This window comes from Myotis lucifugus, unplaced genomic scaffold, assembly GCF_000147115.1.
Source record: "Myotis lucifugus unplaced genomic scaffold, Myoluc2.0 scaffold_300, whole genome shotgun sequence".
Taxonomy (NCBI): Eukaryota; Metazoa; Chordata; class Mammalia; order Chiroptera; family Vespertilionidae; genus Myotis; species Myotis lucifugus.
Window position 1 is genome coordinate 514,045 of NW_005871348.1, and position 9,608 is coordinate 523,652.

The following is a 9,608-nucleotide window of genomic DNA, read 5'->3' on the forward strand; positions in this document are numbered from 1 at the left end:
TTTATACCCAAGTGGTCTGACTTCAGAATCTGTGTTCTTAATTAGTCACAAGACTATATTACTTCTTGATGATGTGAGACTCTCTACTCAAAAAAACCAGGAGATGAATGATGTAACCAAATACAAGTCAACAAACAAAATCAGCAGCTTTCCCAAATACCACAAAAGTCATTTCTCTTCCAGTTAGTCAATATATTCTATCCCAATTCAATCAAAATAAAAATTCCTATAGAACTTCTCATGAATCCTCAGAGATTAATTCTAAAATTCATATGGAAGAATATTAAAGATTTTTTTGAAAAAGAGTTATGGTGGAAGCTTTTCCCTATATAATATCAAAATATGTTATAAAACAGACCCTGGCCAATTGGTTGAGCATCATCCATGAAACAAAAGGTCACTGGTTTGATACCCGGTTGAGGCACATACCCAAGTTGCACGTTCAATTCCAGGTGGGGATTTTTTGTGCAGACGGCAACCGTTTGATGTTTCTCTGTCTTTCTCCCTTCCCCCCTCTCTAAAAATCAATGAAAACATATTTAAATGTTATAAAACAGCAGGAATTAAAAGTGTGGTACTCGTACATAAATAAATAATAAATCAATAAGCCAAAGAATCCTAAAACAGACTCATATACTTATGAGATTTATGGAGTGAAATAAAGGGACAGGTGAAAATGCTGACTTGGACTCTCTTCAAGGTTGCTTTTATTTTTATTTACTCCTGAGGTAGTTAATAATTAGGATACAAAGGACATTTGTGAGATGAGGACATGTGGGGGTTGTGGCTTCCTATTGCCTTTCTTGCTTTTTCACAAAGGCAACCCTCAAGTTTAATGGACTTGGCAGTCTGCATAGAGTGAGATGTCCACCAGGTCAGAAGAGCACTCACTGCCTTTTACAATCTCACCCATGTCAGCACCATAAATAGCTTACAGAACCAATAAAACAATAATTCTGCTCTCAGTAAGCTGTATCACACATGCCTAATATGTTCGCCAGTATTTTGGGAAACCTATCCTTACCTAGCTATAGATTCTTGGAATTTTCTGTTCATGTTTATTCTGGGTCTTTTAGTGAGTAGGATGAGCCGACCACAAGTGGTGTTTCATATCAGTATGAGACAGATGAATCTTTTACCAAACAGTATTGAGACAACTGTCATTAAATTGGTAAGAAATACTTGTTAGTTTTTTTTGTTTTATTTCGTGTGGGGTTTTTTTTGTTGTTGTTAAATGTCACTCAAGGATATTTTTTTCATTGATTTTTTAAGAGAATAAAAGGGAGGGAGGAAAGGGGGGGGAGAGAGAGAGAGAGAGAGAGAGAAAGAAAGAGATATCAATGTGAGAGACACATTGATTGGTTGTCTCCCACATGCACCCCCACCGGCCGGCAATGGAACCTGCAACCCAGGCACACACCCTTGACCGGGAATTGAACCTATAACCCTTTTGTTCATGGGCTAATGCTCTAACCACTGAAAAACACTGTCTACTTTTACTTTAAGTAAAATAAAGCTCAACTCAACAATACAAAAATGTATTGGCTTATGTAAAAGAAATATAGTTTGGATTTTAGAACACAATCGATCCTCAGATCAGTGATGTCAACAAGAACCTGATTTCTGTTGCTCTCTCTTCTTTGCCTTCCACTGTACTAGTTCATCCTAAGACTAGGTTCCTTTGTGGGAGTAAGATGGTTTGTCAGTGGCAACTGAGACAACAGTAAAAAAACAAACACAAAAACCACAAAACACCAAAAAAAAACACCCTCTTTCTCAGAAGCTCCCAACAAGCATTACTTCATGCATCACTGGCCCCAAAGGGTCATTTACGCATCTGAACCATTCAAGGCTTGTAGCCAGAGGATGAGATGTATTGATTGCCTTAAGCCAAGCAGGATCCACTTTAAGAGGTGAGTGTAAGAGCAATCCCATACAAAGCACGCAACTGGAAAATTCAGAATACTGTTAGCAAGAGAAAAGCAAAAAATAAGAACTGCTTCCACACAGTTAACACTTAAGAGGAAAAATAGAGTTAATCCCTCCTTACACCATTCACAAAAATAAATTCAGATATATTAAAGCCCTAAATATAAAGAGTAAATATAGTAGAAAATATAGAGTAATATGTTTCTGACCTTGAGGGAGACTGGAAGTCTTTATTTTTATTTATTTTTATTTTTTTCCACATTAACCCAAAAGTTTATTTTTAAGAGTTCTATATTACGGGAATTTAAACAGTAGACATAGTAATAGCTTTGTAAATGTAAATTATATACATTAAAATAAAAATAATTAGAGGGATTTTTTTTTTAGTATGGAAACTATATAAATGAAATAAATGGCAAAAGGCTCATAGCAATATTTTGTGATTGTGGATATCAGTTACTTTAGGACCTAAACAATGATTCTGAATATTCAGACTTCTTTTGCTGTTTCATATTTACCTATATTTTGAGTCAACCTACTTGACTAAAAGGTCTGATTTAGGAAGGCAATTTAGCTTTACAGCAAAAAATTTTCCATCTACAGAGACCACCTTTAAAGGAATTGACGTTAGAGTGCTGATGTAATCTGCTGCTTCCCTTTTGAACAGTGTGTAAAAAATTATGTCAACCCTATGGAAAGTTAAACAGGTGCCAAAAAAAATGGAACAAGTATGTACAATTCAGTAAAGTATGATGTTAGGTTTTCCACATCTAAAAATTAATCATGAAATAAAACATGAACTATAGTTGACTTGGTTTCAGGAAACACATTTGAGAGTTCCATTATTGTTTGGTCTCATATCCAGTCATGGACAGGCGCTTGTAGGCCACCATGCTGTTTACTTTGTGGATTGTAGTAGAGAAGGAATGCAGACAGACTTGCTCACAACTGTTAATGAACTGTGGTCCTAACTCTTCCCACTTTTCAGGTACAACCAAATCTTTGTGTAGATCAGCAGATCAAATGAATAAGAAACTTCCAACAGGGGCAGAAATGTCACGGTTGCTGTGATCTGTTTGATCACTGAGCAAATTTCATCTTGGATAGCTTTCTGAGACATTTCTCTGAGTGTACGCTCATCTTTGGCAGTCTTGTTGTCACTCAATATCAAATTGTCATCTTTTTTTTAAAAAAAAATATATTTCTTTATTGGTTTCAGAGAGGAAGGGAGGAGAGAGAGATAGAAACATCAATGATGAGAGAGAATCATTGATCGGCTGCCTCCTGCACACACCCCACCGGAGATTGAGCCCGCAACCCAGGCATGTGCCCTTGGCCGGAATCGAACCTGGGACCTCTTAGCCCTCAGGCTGACGCTCTATCCACTGAGCCAAGCCAGCCAGGGCAGACCTCATCACTTTCAATACTCAAGATGACTACCACCAGTTTCTGAACTAAACACTTGCATAACCAGTTTTTTAGTTGTTCCACCACATTATTTATGTATTTCATAAGCTCAGGATCAGTAATTACAAGCAAGGTAAGACCATATTTCTTTACTTTTTCTTTTTTTGTTTAAAGTATTATAAATAGTAGTACATTTATCTCCTTTTCTTTCCCAATTGACCTTACCCCAACCTCCTCTACCACCGCCCCCCTCCCCGCACATGCCCTCACCCCTTCCCAGTGTCTTGTGTCCATTGGTTATGCTTATATGCATGCATACAAGTCCTTCAGTTGATCTCTTACATCCCTCCACCCCTTCCCAGCCTTCCCGCTGTAGTTTGACAGTCTGTTCAATGTTTCTCTGCCTCTGTATCTATTTTTGTTCATCAGTTTATAATGTTTTTTATTATCCATAAATAAGTGAGATCATGTGGTATTTTTCTTTCACAGACTGGCTTATTTCACTTAGCATAAAGCTCTCCAGTTCCATCCATGCTGTTGCAAATGGTAAGAATTCCTTCTTTTTTATAGCAGTGTAGTATTCCATTGTGTAGATGTACCACGGTTTTCTAATCCACTCATCTGCTGATGGGCACTTAGGCTGTTTCCAAATCTTAGCTATGGTGAATTGTGCTGCTATGAACATATGGGTGCATATATACTTTCTGACTGGTGTTTCTGTTTTCTTGGGATATATTCCTAGAAGTGGTATTACTGGGTCAAATGGCAGTTGCATTTTTAATTTTTTGAGGAAACGCCATACTGTTTTCCACAGCGGCTGCACCAGTCTGCATTCCCACCAGCAGTGTGCGAGGGTTCCTTTTTCTCCACATCCTCTCCAGCACTTGTCGTTGGTTGATTTATTGATGGAAGCCATTCTGACAGGTGTGAGATGGTACCTCATTGTTGTTTTGATTTGCATCTCTTGGATGATTAGTGACTTTGAGCATGTCTTCATATGTCTCTTGGCTTTCTGAATGTCCTCTTTCAAAAAGTGTCTATTTTAGGTCCTTGCCCATTTTTTTTAACTGGGTTGTTTATCTTCCTTTTGTTAAGTTGTATGAGTTCCTTGTAAATGTTGGAGATTAAACCCTTATCAGAGATAACATTGGCAAATATGTTCTCCCATGCAGTGGGCTTTCTTGTTGTTTTGCTGATGGTTTCTTTTGCTATGCAGAAGCTTTTTATTTTGATGTAGTCCCATTTGTTTATTTTCTGCTTAGTTTCCATTGCCCTAGGACAGTGATGGCGAACCTTTTGAGCTTGGCGTGTCAGCATTTTGAAAAACCCTAACTTAACTCTGGTGCAGTGTCACATATAGAAATTTTTTGATATTTGCAACCATAGTAAAACAAAGATTTATATTTTTGATATTTATTTTATATACTTAAATGCCATCTAACAAAGAAAAATCAACCAAAAAAATGAGTTCGCGTGTCACCTCTGACACGCGTGTCATAGGTTCGCCATCACTGCCCTAGGAGCTGTATTGTTAAATATATTGCTACGACAAATGTCTGCTATTTTGCTGCTTATGGCTTCTTCTAAGATTTTTATGGTTTCCTATCTTATGTTTAAGTCCTTTATCCATTTTGAGTTTATTTTTGTGTATGGTGTAAGTTGGTGGTTTAGTTTCATTTTCTTGCATGTATCTGTCCAATTTTCCCAACACCATTTATTGAAGAGACTGTCTTGACTCCATTGTATGGTCTTGCCTCCTTTGTCAAATATTAATTGAGCATAATGGCTTATGTCGATTTCTGGGTTCTCTGTTCTGTTCCATTGGTCTATATCAGTGGTTCCCAAACTTATTTGGCCTACCGCCCCCTTTCCAGAAAAAATATTACTCAGTGCCCCCTGGAAATTAATTTTTTTTAATTTTAATAGCAATTAAACAGAAAGATACATGTATTAATGTTTCTACCTTTTTCGTAAAATATAGTAAAGAAAGGTGTAAATTAGAAACATTGAAGTTTGAAATTATGAAACTATTTATTGAACTCAGAATAGAAAGGTAATACAAAAAAAGTTAAAACAAATGCACCTGTGGCCATCACCGCACCCCTGGATCGCTGCAGCGTCCACCAGGGGGCGGTAGCGCCCACTTTGGGAATCACTGGTCTATATGTTTGTTCTTGTGCCAGTACCAGGCAGTTTTGAGAACAGTGGCTTTGTAGTATAGCTTGATATCTGGTATTGTGATCCCTCCAACATTGTTCTTCTTTCTCAAGATTGCTGCAGCTATTCAGGGTCTTTTTAAATTCCAGATGAATTTTTGGAGAATTTGTTCTAGGTCTTTGAAGTATGCCATTGGTATTTTAATGGGGATTGCATTGAATTTATAGATTGCTTTGGGTAGTATGGACATTTTAATGATGTTGATTCTACCAATCCATGAACATGGTATATTCTTCCATTTGTTCATGTCTTCCTCTATCTCTTTTTTCAGCGTTCTGAAATTTTCTGAGTACAGATCCTTTATCTCCTTGGTTAAGTTTATTCCTAGGTATCTTAATTTTTTTGTTGCAATGGTAAATGGGATTGCTTTTTAAATTTCTCTTTCTGTGAATTCATTATTGGTGTATAGAAAAGCCACAGACTTCTAGGTGTTAATTTTGTATCCTGCTACATTGCCGAATTCATTTATTAAGTCTAGTCGTTTTTTTTAAGGAGTCTTTGGGTTTTTCTATGTACAATATCATGTCATCTGTGAATAATGACAATTTTACTTCTTCTTTTCCAATTTGGATGCCTTTTATTAATAATTGTAGGTCAAAGAAGAAATCAAAACTGTAAATAAATAAAAGGAAACATCAATTGTCATGCTGCATATTAAACACATATGGATGGATTACAACAAAATTTCTTAAAACACAAAGAAGAACTAATTCCAGGATGTAGAAATCTGGGAAGAGTATTAATCACATCTTGCAATAACAATAATAATAGCCAGACAGACTACAAAATTGTATCTTTTCCTCCCATCAGAGATCTGAGGGCAGACAATCAAAAAGCATAAAATCTAAGGAAAGACAGGTGTCACCAAAGAGAGATAGAACATGAGTATAGATTCACATGTGGCAGAGGACAAAAGAAAGAAACACTGGGCAACACAGAAGCAGGTAAGAAAAATGCACATTTTTTTGTTGTTGTTAATCCTCACTCGAGGATATTTTCCCATTGACTTTTAGGAAGAGTGGAAGAGAGAGGGATTGAGCCCGCAACCCAGGCATGTGCCCTTGGCCGGAATCAAACCCAGGACCCTTCAGTCCGCAGGCTTACACTCTACCCACTGAGCCAAACCAGTTAGGGCTTGGAATTTTTTTTTTAACTTCTGAAAACTCAGCCTCTACCCTAAGCAAAATGTTTTGAAGCTGGAGGAGGTACACTGAAGGCAACATACAATACAAACAAAACAAAAACCCAGTTTGGCTAACTAAATTGACTCAATTCTCCACATTAATGGCTTAGGCGAAGAAGAATTGTGCACACTTCCAGAAAAACAAAATCCTGTTTATATCATGATCTAACACAATATATTACAAATAAGATAAGTATGCAATAAAAAAGCAAGAAAATAAAGCACTGTTAAGATAAGAGACAAAATAATTATCTGAAACAGAATCAGGGAGTGTGCTAGGCTACATATCTGGCGCTTCGGCCAGACGGGTCATGCTGTGCTTTCTGTTCCTAAAACACACAGATAGGAAGGTACTGACATCAGGTCAGGCCTTGAGATATGGTCTCATGACCCCTTCCCAGCACATAGGCCTTCTTTCTCAGAAGGCCCGGAAGTCTCATTCCAAATTTGGGAGACAAAGGACTGGATAAAGTATAAATAAAGAGAGTTTCCTCCATATTGGGGGCCCAGAATTTGAAAGACACATTTTTCTCTGGGCCTCCACAGAATTTAATAATAAAATGTAACTCCTGTAGTAGTCTGGGCTGCAGTTCAGCCTCTGCTTCGGCAGGGTGCTGTAACTGTAGTCTGCTGGCCAGCTTAATAAAGGCTCTTAAATTTAAATTCTGAGTTGGTGGTCTATCTCGCTGAGTGAACCCATAACAGGGAGAAGCCAGATATTGGAATGATCTGACAGGGAATTTAATATATCTGTGGCAAATAAGTTAAAGGCTTAAGTGAAAAAAATATGGATGACATATATTAACAGATGGGGAATTTCAGCAGAAATATGGGAACATAAGAAAAAATCAAACAGAAAATCTAGAAATAAAAAATATAGTAAGAGAGCTGAAGAATGCCTTTGACAGGATCATTTTAGATTCAACACAGCCAAGAAAAGAATGAGGGAGCTTGAAGGTAGGGTAATATAAATTACTCCAAGTGAAAGAGAAGAAAAAAGTGTGTGAATAAAACCCAGAACAGAGAGCATCCAGAAGCTGTCAGAAAATAACAAATGGTTTAACATATGTGTAACTAGAATCCCAGAAGGAGGAAATACAATTAAAGAAACAGAAGAAACATGTAAAGATAGGTGAGCCAAAATTTTTCAGAAAACAATGAAAAATATAAATTGGAGATACAAGAAGCTCAGAAATCACAAATATGACAAACATCTCCCCCCACCAATCATGCTTAAATGCATCATATTCATACCGCTGAAAACTAAAAACAAAATCTTGAAGGCAGCAAGAGAAAAAAGAAACGCACACGGAAAGGCAAAGATAAGAATTACAGCAGACAAATTAAGAAACTATTTGCACTCTGATTAGGGAGGCAAAATGCAAATCATTTACTCTTAAGTGTGCTTAGTTAAGGGAAGATGGGATTTACTAGGTAGCTCCAAATTGCCATTTAATCATCTCAGTTTCCCTGTTCTACTTATCCTGGCTTACTGGCATGTGTCATTTATGTAACTTCCTTTCAACATTTCTCTTTACAAACATTACCGTTCCTCACAAACCTTACAACTTTCAGAAGCCACTTTTTCCTTCAAAGTGACACCAAAACCATAATTTCTTTCCAATTAGAACTCTTAACCCTTAGAAACCTTAATCTTTAGGTGACATGTAAGTAGTTAACATTCCTTAGATTAGCAATATATTCTTAACAACTTTGGGATTTTAAAGTCAATTATTATTACCCAAGGCATTATCTTGACAAATTTTGTAACGGATTACTCACGGGTTTATTCTTCTTTACAAAGTGGGAGGGCCCCCCCCCCCCCCACTGCTATTTTACAGCCTGCTGGAGAGTACTTCTGCAAATCTGCTCCTCCCAGTGTTAGAAGCAAAAATCTGGGAATTGTACAACCCTGGGACCTGGAGTCAACCTTGGATTCTCATTCAAGAACTGCCCACCATCATGGAAACATTAACCTTGTTGCCCAAGCAATGGAGTCCCACCCTAGCCTGCATTGCTTACTCCCCCATGCCTGTAATCCCTACTTTGCCATGTCAAACTAAGTCCCCCAAAATATAGAAAACAAGCAAAGTAAATCAGTAACCAAAGTTACATTACAGACACACAAACAAAAATATCACTAGCTAAGAGTTTCTAGTGGCTGATGCCCTGAGAGGGAAAACAGGAAGAGTCCCCCAGATTAGGAATTCTTGTCAGCTGCTGAGACGTTCCTGCATCTCTGCCATGTGTTCAGCCTCGCCACATAACTGGGCTTTCCCCAAAGTGAGACATGCCCCATCTTTAAACAAATTAAATCAAACAACAAAGAGACACATAACATCAACAGAAATACTCTTATACAGGCACGCATGACCACAAACATCACAGAATGCCCTGTACAGAAACACCACTGAAGCAGAGCAATGTCTCCTGTCCGTGCTTTGGGGACTGCCTTTCCCCAGAACCTCAGCATTCTCCCAATGGACTATTGAGGGAAGCCATTCCCTAGGCCTAGAATTTTTGTTTCTCATCCTCAGAAAGTCCTTTGTGACGATGTACTCAACCTCCCATACTGGTATTTCTCGCATTGTGCTCAATTCCCCCCATGTTGGAGATTTCTTGCACTCCCCGAGAGTCCCTTGTGACTATGTGCTCAACCTCCCATAAGGGAGCTTTCCCGAACTATGCTCAATCCCCCATATTGGAGATTTCTTGCACTCTCTGAGATCCACTTCGTCCCTCTCTAGCCACTTCCCTCATGGGAGAACGGAACTGCAGATAAGAACTCCTCGCTTGCTTCATGTCCAAGACACATCCCAGTCACATATACCTGACCTCCAAGGATACCCAATCACCAAAGTAGTACTAAGTC

At 38.0% G+C, this 9,608-nt stretch overlaps 1 pseudogene; it reads right to left on the reverse strand.

The window, feature by feature from the left end:
- Positions 1–2,771: 2,771 nt before the first annotated feature.
- On the reverse strand, positions 2,772–9,343 carry LOC102437319 (annotated as a pseudogene).
- Positions 9,344–9,608: the final 265 nt, after the last annotated feature.